This window comes from Zingiber officinale, chromosome 10A (genome assembly GCF_018446385.1).
Source record: "Zingiber officinale cultivar Zhangliang chromosome 10A, Zo_v1.1, whole genome shotgun sequence".
In the NCBI taxonomy this organism is placed as follows: domain Eukaryota; kingdom Viridiplantae; phylum Streptophyta; class Magnoliopsida; order Zingiberales; family Zingiberaceae; genus Zingiber; species Zingiber officinale.
Genome location: NC_056004.1, coordinates 7,256,957 through 7,273,087, shown reverse-complemented (window position 1 = coordinate 7,273,087; position 16,131 = coordinate 7,256,957). Strand labels below are relative to the sequence as shown.

Here is a 16,131-nt window from a genome sequence, read left to right as displayed (position 1 = left end):
ATGTTTGGATGATATGCTATGTGCTTAAAATATGCATGCTTTCATGATATGCTATGTGGGTAGAAATATGCATGCTTTGATGATATGCTATGTGCTTAAAATATCCTTGCTTTCATGATATGCTATGTGGATAGAAATATGCATGCTTGGATGATATGCTATGTGCTTAAAATATGCATGCTTTCATGATATGCTATGTGGGTAGAAATATGCATGCTTTGATGATATGCTATGTGCTTAAAATATGCATGCTTTCATGATATGCTATGTGGATAGAAATATGCATGCTTTGATGATATGCTATGTGCCTAAAATATGCATGCTCTCATGATATGCTATGTGGTGAAAATATGCATGCTTTTATGACATGATGTAAAGCCCGAAAAATTCCCGAATTCATTTTAGAATTATTCTATGATTTTTCTGGAATTTTTAGATATTTTTCCGGGATATTCCGAGTAGCGTAAGTAGCAAAAATAATTAAGTAAGCAAAACGATCTAAGCGGGAATCGAACCCGGGACCTCTCGGGTCCGCTAAACCATTAGTTAGCTTTAGAAACCGGTGAACCAGCCGGGACATGGTGAGAGAAAAGAGAACCGATTTTATTTATATTAGAGTTGGTTGAATTGAACCACTTAATATAAATAGGAGGGTTAAGTGGGTTTGGTTTATTTTAACTTAGTTTGGTTCGGCAACCTCTCCACCAAAAAAAACCCCACGCCACCTCTTCCTCCTCTCCAAACCCTCACGCCGCCCCTCCCTCTTCTTCCTTCTCTCGGCGCCAACCACAAGGAGCAGTAGGGATCTCCTCCTAGGGCCCCAAGGTCACCGTCCGGCAGCGGTTTCAACACAAGGAAGGTTCCTCCGCGACTAGAGCACGTGGACGCAAGCGAATCGTCGAGAAACCGTCTCCACCGGAATTTCTAGCGATTAGATTTGTAAGAAATCTAGCACACGAGGTAAGAAACCCCTCACCTGCGGTATAATAGCTCCGTTTGTTTATATGCATTAGTTATTAGCTATATGTGTAGTTTCCGGCACTTAGGATGTGTTTTTAACCTTTCTTAAAGATTAGGAGTTTAGTTAGCACCTTTAGATGGGCCGGACATGTTTATTCTCCTTCAGTTGGAGATCATAGACACTGTTGGGTGCCTAGGGGTGTTTTCCTGATGCAGAGAAGGGTTGAAGCACATCAAGTGTTCGAAAAAGGGGTTTAATTTAGCTAAATACCCTTCAGTTATGGTTATTAGCCCAATTAAATGCATTAGTAGCATTTAAACTAGTAAATTTGCTCACTACAGCTTATATGGGACTACGGTCCAATGGGTAGGCTCCCATAGTCGCCTCTAGGTTTAGATAACCTAGCTCTAGGTTCAGATAACCTAGAAACAGCATGTTATATCAGTTAGCCATGGATATCAGTATTTTATTTTCAGTGGCACTGTACTGGATTAGATATCCATTGGGTTGGACTCCCACAGTCGTCCCTAGGTTCAGATAACCTAGTAAACCCTGCTAAATTCGGGACTTGCAACCCCGGGTCTAGTAAGGATGCGCGCACAGCAAGTACAGTTGCCGGGCCCAAACAGCATGTTTATTATTTTCACTTATTATGTATTAGATTTCAAAACTCAAAATCAGTTATGCTAGTTGAGTTTGTTTCCAGTTACAGATTTAGCTTCAGTTAGTTTAGCTTATATTCAGTTCAGTGTTTATTTGGTTGCTATGCCATGATTCAGTGCTTATGCCATGCTTATATGTTATGCCTTACGATTTCAGTATACCATGTCTTAGCAAGTTCAGTGCATATTTTCAAATAGCATGATTTAAAAGCATACTGCATCGAATGCATGATTTTGTGAGGTAGCTGGTTTCTTACTAAGCTTTAAGCTTACAGATACTACTTTTCTTATACTGCAGACAAAGGTAAAGGAAAAGTGGACTAGCAGTGGAGGCTGGAGGTCAATGCAGATGAGGATGGGTGTGTACGGAACTGGAATCAAAGGTCCTTAGGGGACGTAGCGAATTGAACACTAGACTCTTTAGCATTTACTTTAGCATTTTATTTATTGGTTTTGGGTTTCATGTTCTAGGCACTTTTAGTTGTGTGTTGCCATGAATTCCTAAACTATGCTCTATGTTAAGTTAGATTACTAGTTTATGTCGTTAGAATGTTATTACATGTTGTTAGAATAGTTTATGATGCATTAGTTAGAAGATATGTGGGAATTTGTCACGCCAAAGTGCTGAAGTCTGATTTTCCGGGCGAAATCAGACTCTGATCGGTCTCCAGACCGATCAGAGCCTGATCGTGCCACTGGATCGGTCTGCCGACCGATCCAGACGGATACAGTATGCTACTGTATCCTCCTGGATCGGTCAGCCGACCGATCCAGCGCAATACAGTAGCTTCCGGAGAATTCCCAGGTTCCTGGATCGGTCTGCCGACCGATCCAGACATACCTGGATCGGTCGTGCTGACCGATCTGGACACTCCTGGATCGGTCGGTAGACCGATCCAGCTAGGGACAGAAGCGATGTAGCTTCGGGATCGGACAGCCGACCGATCCAGGGTCTCGTGACCGTACCAGTATCAGCAGATCGGTCTGTGGATCGATTCGGAGGGTGTTACCAGTTGTAGATACCTCCCTTAGCATGTGTACAACTCCAAGGTACACCCAGAGCATTAAGTTTCGACCAGTTTAGGAGAAAAATTTTAATTAGCCCAGCTTTCCGCACAGTATAGTTTAGCATAATTGTAGCGACCGGCCTTACAGCCAGTACCCAGAAGGTGGGTCGTTACACATGATGTATGCCTAAGTGATGCATACTTTTTATGACATGATGTATGCCTAAGTGATGCATACTTTTTATGACATGATGTATGCCTAAGTGTTTTATGACATGATGTATGCCTAAGTGATGCATACTATTTATGATATGATGTATGGCTAAGTGATGCATACTTTTATGACATAACGTATGCCTAAGTGATGCATACTTCTATGATATGCTATGTGACTAAATGATGCATTTTTATACATGCTACTTTACTTTGTAAGGCTTGTACCAAGGGTGGGCTCCTGTTACTCTCCGCAAGTGTACGGAAATGTCGCAAGTAATATAAAAGATTATCGTATCCACAGGGACTGGAATAAGCACTAGAAATGTCTCAATGCGAATTAGCTAAACAACTATCCAACCATCTCAAAAGCAAAGTAAAGGTAAACAAATCTAATATTAAAGATCAACAAACAAGAGTTTAGTGTTTTGGGTTATGATAAAGGGAGATTCTAGGAGTTTCGGTTTCTTTGTAAGATTTCTTGAATGTAAATGGTTCACTAATTCTTATCCCTCAATTGCCAAACATGTAGAAAGTTGTCGGTTCCCTCTTGCAATAGACAACCGGCTAAGGACTGAGAAATGTATCTAAATAGGATTAATTAGACATGAACCTACGTTGTCCTTACACAGAAGCGCACCTATTACTATGCCTTCCTCGGATATCAACATAGAAGCCCACAACTTATTAATCTATCAAGATACAAGAAGCTAATCATAAAATCCATCCTACTCTCTTGAATATTCCTATTTCCTCTTCAAGATTATCTCTCAAACGTCCTTACACGGGCTTGCACCTGTCACGTGGATCCCTCGGATGATCGAGTGAGAGTTTATCTTTACAAAATCCATAAGAAATCCAAACAATCAATCAAGAATGAGAATTAAGCACAAATCACCATTAATCGTTCAAGATCTAATTGATACAAGCAAGATAATGTCATTGAAACAAGAAAATGGCAAATCCATAAGAGATTACATCAATCCATCATACAAATACTTCCTTAATCCTAGAATACAAGATCTACTCCATGAATCGAGGAAGAAAACCCGAAGAAATAGAGATTACAAGTATTCCTTGAATCCCCAATCCAAGAAAACAAGAAAAGGGGGAAAAAGGAAACTTATCTATGAAGAAGCCTTGTCTTCGGATCCAATCCTCGCTCCGGAGTCAAAATCGTCGAGATCTCCCTTAGAATCGCCCAGAAATCCTCCCAAGAATGGGAGGAAACCACCAAATCTTGCTTTCTCCCAAAGGGGGAGAGATCCATTTTCAATTCATGAAGGAAGGTTTAAATAGAAGAGGGAATTGGGCGCCACACGGCCCTTCGACACGGCCATGTGAGATCCACACGGCCATGTCCAGTTCCTTCTCTGCCAATGCTGCACGGCAGTGTGGTGCACACGGCCAAATACCTCCTGCTCTCTGGAAATGCTACACGGCCGTGTGGTGCACACGGCCGCTACCTGCTTGGTCTCTGGAAAATCCACACGGCCGTGTAGATCCACACGGCCACCATCTGCTTGGTCTCTGGAAAATTCACACGGCCGTGTGATGCACACGGCCACCACCTGCTTGGTCTCTGGAAACCTCACTTGGCCGTGTAGATCCACACGGCCATGTAAGGCATCTGCTCTGGTTTCTTCAAATCAAGACACGGCCGTGTGAGATTCACACGGTCATGTCCTCTTCCTTCAATTACTGCCAAGCTTGCCCGAGGACGCCTAATCTTCACCAATTTCGACTCCTGTGTACAGAAAATGCACAAAAAGCAGAGCTCCGAACCAAAAGAGTAAATATGCTAAAAGGAAAGCTGGAAGTATAAGAATGCATAGATCAAGCATGCTCAAAGTATGTAAATGTGCGTAAAAACATGCATAAAAGAGTATATAATCTACGCACATCACACCCCCAGACTTAAACCTTTGCTTGTCCTCAAGCAAAATGCTGCAGTCTAAATTCATATGTTCTACAACACATTCATAAAACCTAATGCACTTTCCTAATTCTATCAAAAAGTTTCATTAACAAACATGATCATGGAAACCAGTAAAGTATGGTTCAAGCATAAGAATCTTGTGCACAGTGTAAAAGTAACTCAACACCCTTCAAGTTTCAATCCATGTCCTAGTCAAGTCGTCATCAAATTTGAATTCCTAATGTTTCCAGTGAAAGACAAGTAACCAGTGATAGGCACTTACTCACCATTCACTTGGTTCATATTTCTCAACTAACCCAAGGTCTCAAAGGTGTGCTCAATCTCAAGAGAAGCTAAGCAGTCATTTCCCCAGTAACCTAACTCGGTCTCAAAGGGGTGACTTGCTAGATTCCACTCATGACAATTGTTTTTATATCCCTTTTTTTTTTTTTAAGTGTTTGCATTGTGCAAAACTTATTCACAAATGTACTTTTAGCACACATGTTGGGATATTTTGATTTTTCCAAATGAGCTTTAATGATTTGAGCCTCATCCAGTAACCAAAATGAAAGTTGAGAAATCACCATGGAAACCAAGTACTAAGCAAACAAGACGAATCATGACTATTTCAATGACATCAACTATTCAAGCATCAAGCACAAGTGTAGTGAAGATAAAATCCTTAAGGTTGAACCAAAACTAAAACTCATCACCATAAGATTCTTAGCTTATTAATGCTTCCCAAGATAGAAAAAAGAACTACACAAAGTTTACTACTAGCATCCTTCGAACATCATGAATCAAGACAATAATCGTGCTAACATTTCACTTGAATCCAAGAAAGCATATAAGTGAAGTTTTGATGTTCTCAAGATGTATGCCACAAAAAATCAAAACACAATGCAAGACATAAGTAAAAACAAAAACAAACAAAGCAAATCAAATGCATCTAATGCATCCCCCCAGACTTAAATTTTTCATTGTCCCAATGAAAACTAAAAACAATGTGGAGGAGATTTTAAAAGAAGTTACCAAGTGATGAGCTCCAAATGGTTGACATTCATGTTTTTAAAGATACTCCTCCATCCAATACTCACATTCCTCCACAACTTTGAATTCTACAACAATAAGATAGACAAGAAAAATTAAGTAGAGGATACATGTTTATTATAAAGAGAGAACTAAAGACATAAAAGAAAATAAGGAAAATGAACTTGGGTTGCCTCCCAAGAAGCACTTGTTTAAGGTCATTAGCTCGACCACCTCATTAGATTCATCTAAATCTTGCTCTTGGAGGGGTAAGATATTTTAGAACCCTCCTACCAAGGGCTCTTATTATGGAGGGAGCTTTCATCAAAGGAGCTACAAAGTAAAGTATAACTCTCTCCATCTTCGTCTTCTTGGAAATTTCTTCAGGTGGTCGAAGACGGTTCAGATTGAGCTTCCAATTATTGGCCCATGTGAAATATGCACATCCAAAAGAAAAACAAATCTCCCACAAGCACGTTATATAGTATAGAGCTAGAACCATATCAAGATAAGATGAATAAGTAATAAAAACTGAATCACATCCAACAAAGTCAATTATAGGTACCTCCATAAAGTTTTCCAAAAGATCACAAGAAATACAATCCTTACTTTGCTGAGAAATACCTGAAATTTCTAAACATGTAGATGTGACTTCCTCTGAATCAAATGATGGTTCTGGCTCTAGCTTAGGTGTTGATGATATCAATGATGGTGATTCTTGAGACTCTGCTAGCTCTGCATAAGTCCCTACACATTGTTCCACAACATGATCAATTCTTAAAACCTCTAAGGGTTGTCTTGACAAAGGTGGTGATCCTTGAGATGCTGCTTCCACAACACAGCTCCCTACACATTCTCCCATATCATCATCATCAACACATACATCAAAAAATAAACTAACATCTATGTCCTCAATAGGAGAATCAATAACCAGAGGATCAATAACTTCACTTGCAGTTTTAAATTGATCTACGACATCACATTCATCATCTGAAAATTCAATGTCACTATAATACCTTATAAAATTTTGAGGTAGATCTGAAAACTTATCTACCACTACATTATCAATAAAATCCTCATCTGAAAAATCTTCATCTTCATATATATTCAAAAATCTACACTCAACCATATTAGTGTCACAGGATTTGCCGAAGTCTTTATTTTCATTGACCCCCACTAACCTTTGTGGAAAAGGAACCCTTAGTGAAGGTCCTGGGAAAAACTGAACTCCCTTTTTCCCAAATTCCCTTTGAGCTTTTGGAGGAGGTCCAACTTGCTTATCTAATGTTGGTGTGATTAATCGTTGAGGGAAAGGTACTTGTGGCCTTTGGGAACTTCCTAGAGAAATGGAACTGAGTTCTTGTGATCTTCTATTATTCTTCTCCTCAATTCTAAACATGTCATCCTTCAGAAGTTCTTCATGATTTTTGCCACTTCTCAACCCAACATCATCACACTTTTCATTAGATCTTGACTGTGTAGGAGGGGGATCTTCTTTAAACCATTTTGAAACAATACTATCAAGCTTTGCCCCCAAATGTTTGAACTCCTCACTCTGTGACTTGTGAATTTCAACATTTTTAGGTGGTTGAATTTCATTTTGTTTGACAGGTTCTCTTACATTTATGGCTTGCACTTCTTGAATATCTGAGGGAAATTCCATCCAACTTTTGTTCGACCATTCATGGAGGTTCAATGTCACTTGATCAATTAACGAATAAGCTTCATCTACACTTTTGTCCATAAAAGAACCTCCAGCTGATGAATCCAATAAAGTCTTGTCTGAGAAAGAAATTCCCCCATAGAATATGTGCAAAATCAACCATTTTTCAAAACCATGATGAGGGCACTGTCTTTGAAGACTCTTGAATCTATCCCATGCTTCAAATAATGATTCTCCATATGCCTGAGAAAAATTTGTTATGCAATTCCTCATATACACCGTTCTACTTGGAGGGAAAAAATGATTCAGAAATTGCTTCTCCAATTGTTCCCAACTTGTGATGCTTTGAGGACAGAGAGAATATAGCAAAGTCCTTGCTTTATCCTTAATACTGAAAGGAAATGCTATTAATCGAACTGCATCTGCTAATACTCCTTCATATTTCACCAAATCACAAATCTCTAAAAATATTTCAAGATGCATATAAGGACTTTCTGATACTTCTCCTCCAAATTTGTGACCTTGTATCATGAAAATTATCTCTGGGTCTAGTTGGAAACTTTCTACTTCAATTTGAGGTTGCACAATGGGAGATAAAAATCTTGCAGAAAAGGGTGTAGAAAAATTTCTCATGGTCCTGCTTGACATGTTAGTGCTCATGGATATTCAAGAAGAAAAAGAAAATTATCAAGAATCAAAAACAAGAAATAAAATGCAATATGAAAAGCAAGAAAGCAAATGCAGAATTTAAATTGCAAGAAAGAAAGTGCATAATGAAAACAAGAAAGAAAAGATAAAAGAAAAAAGAAAAATGTCTAGAATAATTCATATGCTAAAAATTGCAAGATATGTTTACAAAAGAAAAGAAGAAAGAAACAAGATCAAAAGAGAAAACAGAGAAAAGTTAGATTAGAGTACTAGAAATCAAGAAGGCAAAGTTAGAATTAGAATTAGAATTGCAACAAAAAGAGTTGTCAAGAATGTTATTCAAGAAAGGAAAAACTTACGAAAATAGAATTCTAACAATTAGTTATAACTATGCAAATCAAAAGAAAAAAGGAAAAGTTATGTTTAGTCTAACTCAATTGATAATTCCTAATGTTATAGCGCAGTCCCCGGCAACGGCGCCAAAAACTTGTTACTCTCCGCAAGTGTACGGAAATGTCGCAAGTAATATAAAAGATTATCATATCCACAGGGACTGGAATAAGCACTAGAAATGTCTCAATGCGAATTAGCTAAACAACTATCCAACCGTCTCAAAAGCAAAGTAAAGGTAAACAAATCTAATATTAAAGATCAACAAACAAGAGTTTAGTGTTTTGGGTTATGATAAAGGGAGATTCTAGGAGTTTCGGTTTCTTTGTAAGATTTCTTGAACGTAAATGGTTCACCAATTCTTATCCCTCAATTGCCAAACATGTAGAAAGTTGTCGGTTCCCTCTTGCAATAGACAACCGGCTAAGGACTGAGAAATGTATCTAAATAGGATTAAATAGACATGAACCTACGTTGTCCTTACACAGAAGCGCACCTATTACTATGCCTTCCTCGGATATCAATATAGAAGCCCACAACTTATTAATCTATCAAGATACAAGAAGCTAATCATAAAATCCATCCTACTCTCTTGAATATTCCTATTTCCTCTTCAAGATTATCTCTCAAACGTCCTTACACGGGCTTGCACCTGTCACGTGGATCCCTCGGATGTTCGAGTGAGAGTTTATCTTTACAAAATCCATAAGAAATCCAAACAATCAATCAAGAATGAGAATTAAGCACAAATCACCATTAATCGTTCAAGATCTAATTGATACAAGCAAGATAATGTCATTGAAACAAGAAAATGGCAAATCCATAAGAGATTACATCAATCCATCATACAAATACTCCCTTAATCCTAGAATACAAGATCTACTCCATGAATCGAGGAAGAAAACCCAAAGAAATAGAGATTACAAGCATTCCTTGAATCCCCAATCCAAGAAAACAAGAAAAGGGGGAAAAAGGAAACTTATCTACGAAGAAGCCTTGTCTTCGGATCCAATCCTCGCTCCAGAGTCGAAATCGTCGAGATCTCCCTTAGAATCGCCCAGAAATCCTCCCAAGAATGGGAGGAAACCACCAAATCTTGCTTTCTCCCAAAGGGGGAGAGATCCCTTTTCAATTCATGAAGGAAGGTTTAAATAGAAGAGGGAATTGGGCGCCACACGGCCCCTCGACACGGCCGTGTGAGATCTACACGGCCATGTCCAGTTCCTTCTCTGCCAATGCTGCACGGCAGTGTGGTGCACACGGCCAAGTACCTCTTGCTCTCTGGAAATGCTACACGGCCGTGTGGTGCACACGGCCGCTACCTGCTTGGTCTCTGGAAAATCCACACGGCCGTGTAGATTCACACGGCCACCATCTGCTTGGTCTCTAGAAAATTCACATGGCCGTGTGATGCACACGGCCACCACCTGCTTGGTCTCTGGAAACCTCACATGGCCATGTAGATCCACACGGCCATGTAAGGCATCTGCTCTGGTTTCTTCAAATCAAGACACGGCCGTGTGAGATTCACACGGCCATGTCCTCTTCCTTCAATTACTTCCAAGCTTGCCCGAGGACGCCTAATCTTCACCAATTTCGACTCCTGTGTACAGAAAATGCACAAAAAGTAGATCTCCGAACCAAAAGAGTAAATATGCTAAAAGGAAAGCTGGAAGTATAAGAATGCATAGATCAAGCATGCTCAAAGTATGTAAATGTGCGTAAAAACATGCATAAAAGAGTATATAATCTACGCACATCAGCTCCTAATCAGCCCCTAGGCCTTTGGCTGTGTGATCCAGGCTAGTAAAAACAAAGGGATGGGCTCCTTAGTACGCCCCTAGGTCTACGGCTGTGTGATCCGGACCTAGTTCCTAGTATGATTCAAGACTTGCTACCTTGGATATACTTAGGAAGCGCGCATATCTACGTGATTTATCTATGTGTGGTACACGCCGGGGCCCGGATTATGTTGATATTATGTTCAAGTATATATGTAAGAAGAAATGGTTTTAATGATCATGAGACATACACATGTTTTTCGGATACATGTTTTCAAATCATATTGCATATACCTTATGATCATGTTGTGATGATGCTATGATTTATGATATGCCATGATTAGATATGATTATGTTATGTTTCATGCTATGCTTTAAGAGCTTGATATGCCATGCCACCTTATGATGATACTATGATATGCCATGATTAGATATGATTATGTTATGTTTCATGCTATGCTTTAAGAGATGATATGCCATGACTAGTTATGATTTTGTTATGTTGCATGATATGCTTAAAGAGTATAATATGTTATGCCATGACTAGTTGAGATCATGTTATGTTGAGACATTCTTTGATCATGTGATGATTTTCGGTTTTAGTGAGTAGGAAAGGAACTTACTGAGCCATGAGTGCTCATAGCTTACTTTCCTTGTACCAAAGATAAAGGAAAAGGCTGGATGAGCTAAAGGAGCAGCAGGAGAGGCAAGGAGATGTGTGTGGCAGTGGCTAGGCAATCAAATAAGAACCTGCTTTAAAAACTTTTAAAGAACTATGCTTTGGTATCATGAATTGTAGTACCGTATGTGTGACTTGATGTTATGTTTCTACTAATTTTGATATCATGTTATTGATGCCATGATAGTGTAGTTCGGATTTGATGAAAATAAAAACAAAAGAAAAGTTTTTATTAAACTAAGAAAATTATTTTAAGTCTTCCGCTGTTTTAAAAAGAAAAATTTGTACATGGAGTATCGTAGCCCCGTCCCTTAGGGTTAGCACGGAGGGCGGGCGTTACAGGTTGGTATCAGAGCCAAAGTTTTTTGCCAGCTCACTACACACACATCAAGCCTCCGACCTGCCGCTCCAAGTAAGAATGTTTATGCTTAATTTTCTTGTTATATGCTTATGCTTAATTTTCTTGTTATATGGCTTATGCTTTATTTTTCTTCCTTGTTATATTGCCTATGCTTTATTTTCTTTGCTATATTGCTTATGCTTTATTTCCTTATGTTATATTGTTTGTCACTCTATTCCTTATTTTTCCTTATGTTGTTTATGCTTTAGTTTCATGTTTTGCATGTTTATGTTTGATGCTTTATTCTATGCTTTTAGTTATAATTTAGATTAGGATAGCATCTTGGTAGGTTAGGAATAATACCAGAACAATCTCTCAAATGGATAGAAACAAACAAAACAGTACGTTAGATTGGCTAAAAAAAAATAAAAACCACTTACACTAGTCTATTTGTCATTATTTAGATCAACATGGTTAGGACACGCAATGCCCGAACCGAGGGGACAGTGACTCCACCAGACCTGACACAGGTAGTCGCAGACCTCCAGCATCAGATCACAGAACAACAGCAGCTGATCACTACCTTAATGGGTCAGCAAGGCAACCCGGTTACCCCACCGGCAAATCAGAATATACTACCGGTTATACCTACAGCCGCACCAGTACCCCCGGCAGCCCCTATTCCGATGGTCCGACAAGAGGCCTATCTTATTCAGTGGCAAAGGCTTAAGCCGGAAGCATTCTCGGGAAACTACGAACCATGGGATGCACAAGCCTGGCTCAAGACCGTGGAGAGCATAATGGAACTACTGGACTGGCCTGAACACGAGAAGGTCAAATGCGCGTCGTTCTGCCTTACCGGAGATGCCCGGATGTGGTGGGACCGAGTAAAAGCGAAAAGACAAATAAACCAGATGCAGTGGACGGATTTTGAGACAGAGTTCTTAGAAGAATTCTTCCATATGCAAGTGACCAACAAGCACTATGACGAGTTCACTGAGTTCCGGCAAGGTGATCTGTCAGTCAACGAAGCCGTCAAGAAGTTCAACCGCCTAGCGCGTCTGTGCCCAGAACTGGTCAGCACTGAAAGAGAAAGGGTCCAGTTAATGTTAAAGATGCTCCGACCTGAGATAGCTCTGAATGTAGCCGGCGGAGTTAATAGACCGCAGACTGCAGAAGAGCTAGTCAGCAGTGCCCTGATTACCGAGCACTACCAGAAAGCAATGAACAAGGGCAAGAACCAAGCACTGACCGGAGGACAAAAATCGCACAATACCAGAACCGACTGGAAAGGAAAGAGGAAGCAGTGGGACAACACAAAAGGTGGCCCGGCCAATAAGCAAACTAAATACCCTCAGTGTACCACTTGTGGAAAAATGCATTCCGGAGTATGCCTCCTAAGCACCAGGAAGTGCTATAGTTGTGGAAAGGAAGGTCATCTAGCGAGAAATTGCCCAACTCAGCCTCAGGCACCACCTCCGCAGAACTTTCAGAACAGGAGTGCCCCCGCACAGCTTCACCAGATGCAAGCTGCCATATAAGGGACTTCAATCAGCCAAGGAAGATTGGAAGCTCCTCCCCTTGTGACAAATGCCAGAGTCTACTCCCTTACCCAGGAAGACGTGGCGAACGCCTCTACTGTCGTCATAGGTCAGCTATCTAATTTCAGTCAGTATGCTAGAATTTTATTCAATGCTAAAAGCGAACTGATGAGGGAATCCATCGAGAAACTGAGACATGTTTCATATCCGTTAGTTGAAACCATGTCCGGACGACTCTCTACCCTCACCATAACACCAACATTATTCGAGAACATGTTAGAGAAGCAAACCAGGGACCCGAGCCTTCAAAGAATTAAACAAGCGACTGCAGAAGGAAAGAATGACGGGTTCCGTATCGCAGATGATGGAATATTATACCTCAGGGATCGATTATGTATACCAGAGGATCCAGAGTTGCGAAAGAAGATATTGGAAGAAGCCCATACAACACCTTATGCAATGCACCCGGGTTCCACTAAGATGTACCAGGACCTGAAAAAGAAATTTTGGTGGTCCGGTATGAAAAGAGAAGTGGCTCAGTACGTCAGTACTTGTCTGACCTATCAAAGGGTAAAAGCTGAACACCAGAGACCCGGCGGATTACTACAACCTGTCCAAATTCCAGAATGGAAATGGGAAGAAATCTCCATGGATTTCATTTCAGGTCTACCCAGGACGACAAACGGATATGATGCTATATGGGTGATCGTGGACAGATTGACGAAGTCTGCACACTTTTTGGCGATCAAGATGACTTATTCAACTGAACAACTAGCTCAGATATATGTTAAGGAAATCGTCAGATTACATGGTATCCCTAAGACCATTATTTCTGATAGAGACGGACGTTTTGTCTCGCACTTTTGGGTGTGTGTTCAGAAAGCCCTCGGCATGAAGTTGTTGTTTAGCACAGCCTTCCACCCACAGACTGATGGGCAGACTGAAAGTGTAAATCAAATATTGGAGGATATGTTAAGAGCTTGTGCCCTGGACTTCAAGGGGAGCTGGTGCCGATATTTATACCTGGCAGAATTCGCCTACAATAATAGCTACTAAGCTACTATTGGAATGGCACCTTACGAAGCTCTATATGGGAGGAAGTGTAGGTCCCCTATATGCTGGTATGAGAGTGGTGAAAAGAAGGAGATGGGATTCCGAACGGAGCTTATCGATGACACCACCCAAGCTATACAGAAGATCCGCCAACGAATAGATACTGCTCAAAGTCGGCAGAAGAATTATGCCGATAAAAGGCGTAGACCGCTAGAATTCAGCATCGGAGATTTGGTATTCCTTAAGGTATCCCCCATGAAAGGGATAATGAGGTTCGGAAAGAGGAGCAAGTTAAGCCCACGATACGTAGGACCGTACCGGATTGTAGAAAGAGTGGGCCAAGTCGCATACAGACTAGAACTACCTCCAGACATGGTAGCCATTCACAATGTGTTCCATGTATCGATGCTCAAGAAGTGTACTCCCAGCACAGATCAAGTGATTGAGCCACAGTCGGTACAGGTTCAAGAGGACCTAAGTTACGAAAGTAGACCTATTCAGATCTTGGACCGAGAAGTTAAGAGGTTAAGGAACAAAGAAATACCCTTAGTAAATGTTCTATGGCGGAATCAACGATTTGAAGAAGCCACCTGGGAACGCGAGGATGATATGAAACAAAAGTACCCGGAGCTATTTTAAAGTTCGAGGACGAACTTTTTATGAGGTACGGGGTACTGTAACACCCACTAAGCTTTTAAGATAAATAAGAGAATGACGAATTTTGCCTTAGAAAAATAATAAGAAGTGAGTTGAAGCAAAAAGAAATAAAATGAAATAAAAAGAAGAGGAGGTCAAGGATTGAACCTTGAACCTCTTATATTTTAATTTATAGAATTAATTAGTAGAAACCAATTGGGATAGAGAGAAGATATTGATAGCAAGGAAAGGGAATGCATGATAAAGATAGGAGTAAAGATCTAAGAAGAGAAAGCAAGAAAAGAGCAAGAGAGGCAACTTGCCTTCCTCCCTTTCTCTCTTTTCCCTCTCTTGCCGTGACAATTAAATGGAGAATGAAGGGGATTCATTCCCCCTTGTTCTCATCATAAATGATGAGAATAAATTAGAAAATAAAATAAATAAAAGAAAATAAAAAAAAAGGGCTAAGGGAGAAGGAAAGCAAAAACTAATTTTGCTACCTCTTCCCCCTTAACATAAAAGAGAGTATGTAAAGAGGAGATTTTATTTTTCTCTCATTTCTCTCATTCTCTCCTCTCCCTCACCGAACCCTCAGTCCCCTCTCCTCCATTTTCAGCCCCAAGCCAAGGTTTTCTCCTAAGAAAGCCTAAGATACAAGGAGGACTTAGCAAGGGAATCAAGGGAAGGGAACTAGAAGAAGAGGCTACTTCTTCCATCACCACACTTTAGAACCACAAGCGAAAAGGATGTAAGCTTCCCTTCACCTATGGTACAAGGTGTTTTATGTGCTTTTCAGATTTTATGAGGATTAGAAAACCTAGAATAGAATTTAAGAAAAATTCGGCCAAAGAAGAGTTTTCAAATCTAGGAAGTTTTAAACAAGTCCTCATTCCATGATATTTTTCTATGCTATGTAGGAAGGTTTTCCTTCATGTTTTTATACCTATATGATGCTTGGTCAGAGGAGTACCTAACCCTAGAATTTCGGCCAAAAATATTTTAAAGGGGTTAGGGAAATCATTGTTTAACCAAACTAGTACAAGATTCCCTCCATGAATTACTAAGGGTCTTTTATTGGTTTTTCTTGCTTGAAAGTTACTTGGAACCAAAAGAAATCCACTCATATGTTTCGGCCAAGAAAAGAGCTTAGGGTTAGGAAGACCTTTAAATTTTAGTAACCATGTTTATATGATAGAATATAGAGTTCTCTTAAAGAATTGCATGTTGAATATTGCTAGAAATTCATGAACTCTTCATTTAAGATTTTCGGCCATGATAAGATGGATAGCTTAGAAAAGCTTAAACAAAATTTTAACATGCTCAAGACCTCTGTGATATTAAGATATGAAAGTTGTTTAAATGCTCTCATGCTTAATTAGGGTATAGAGAATTTAGTTACATGATATATGACATGTAAGATCACAAGGGTCCTAACTTGTTTATGAACCAAATTTGTATATGATGTTCTTAGTAATTTTTGCCATGAAACTTACTTAGGTTTTCCATGCTTTAGGCCACTTAAAACCTAGTTTAGAGATTGGTAGGTTTTGGCCATGAGGAAAAATAAAAGAAAAAGGAAAGAAACCTAGGAAGCCTAAGACACAATTCAC

The 16,131-nt window shown here is 39.8% G+C and overlaps 1 non-coding gene across 1 annotated transcript; it reads left to right on the top strand.

Moving 5' to 3' along the window:
• Positions 1-7,622: 7,622 nt before the first annotated feature.
• On the top strand, positions 7,623-7,728 carry LOC122028454. Its single transcript, XR_006124823.1, has one exon. It is a non-coding gene; the product is annotated as a small nucleolar RNA R71 (small nucleolar RNA).
• Positions 7,729-16,131: the final 8,403 nt, after the last annotated feature.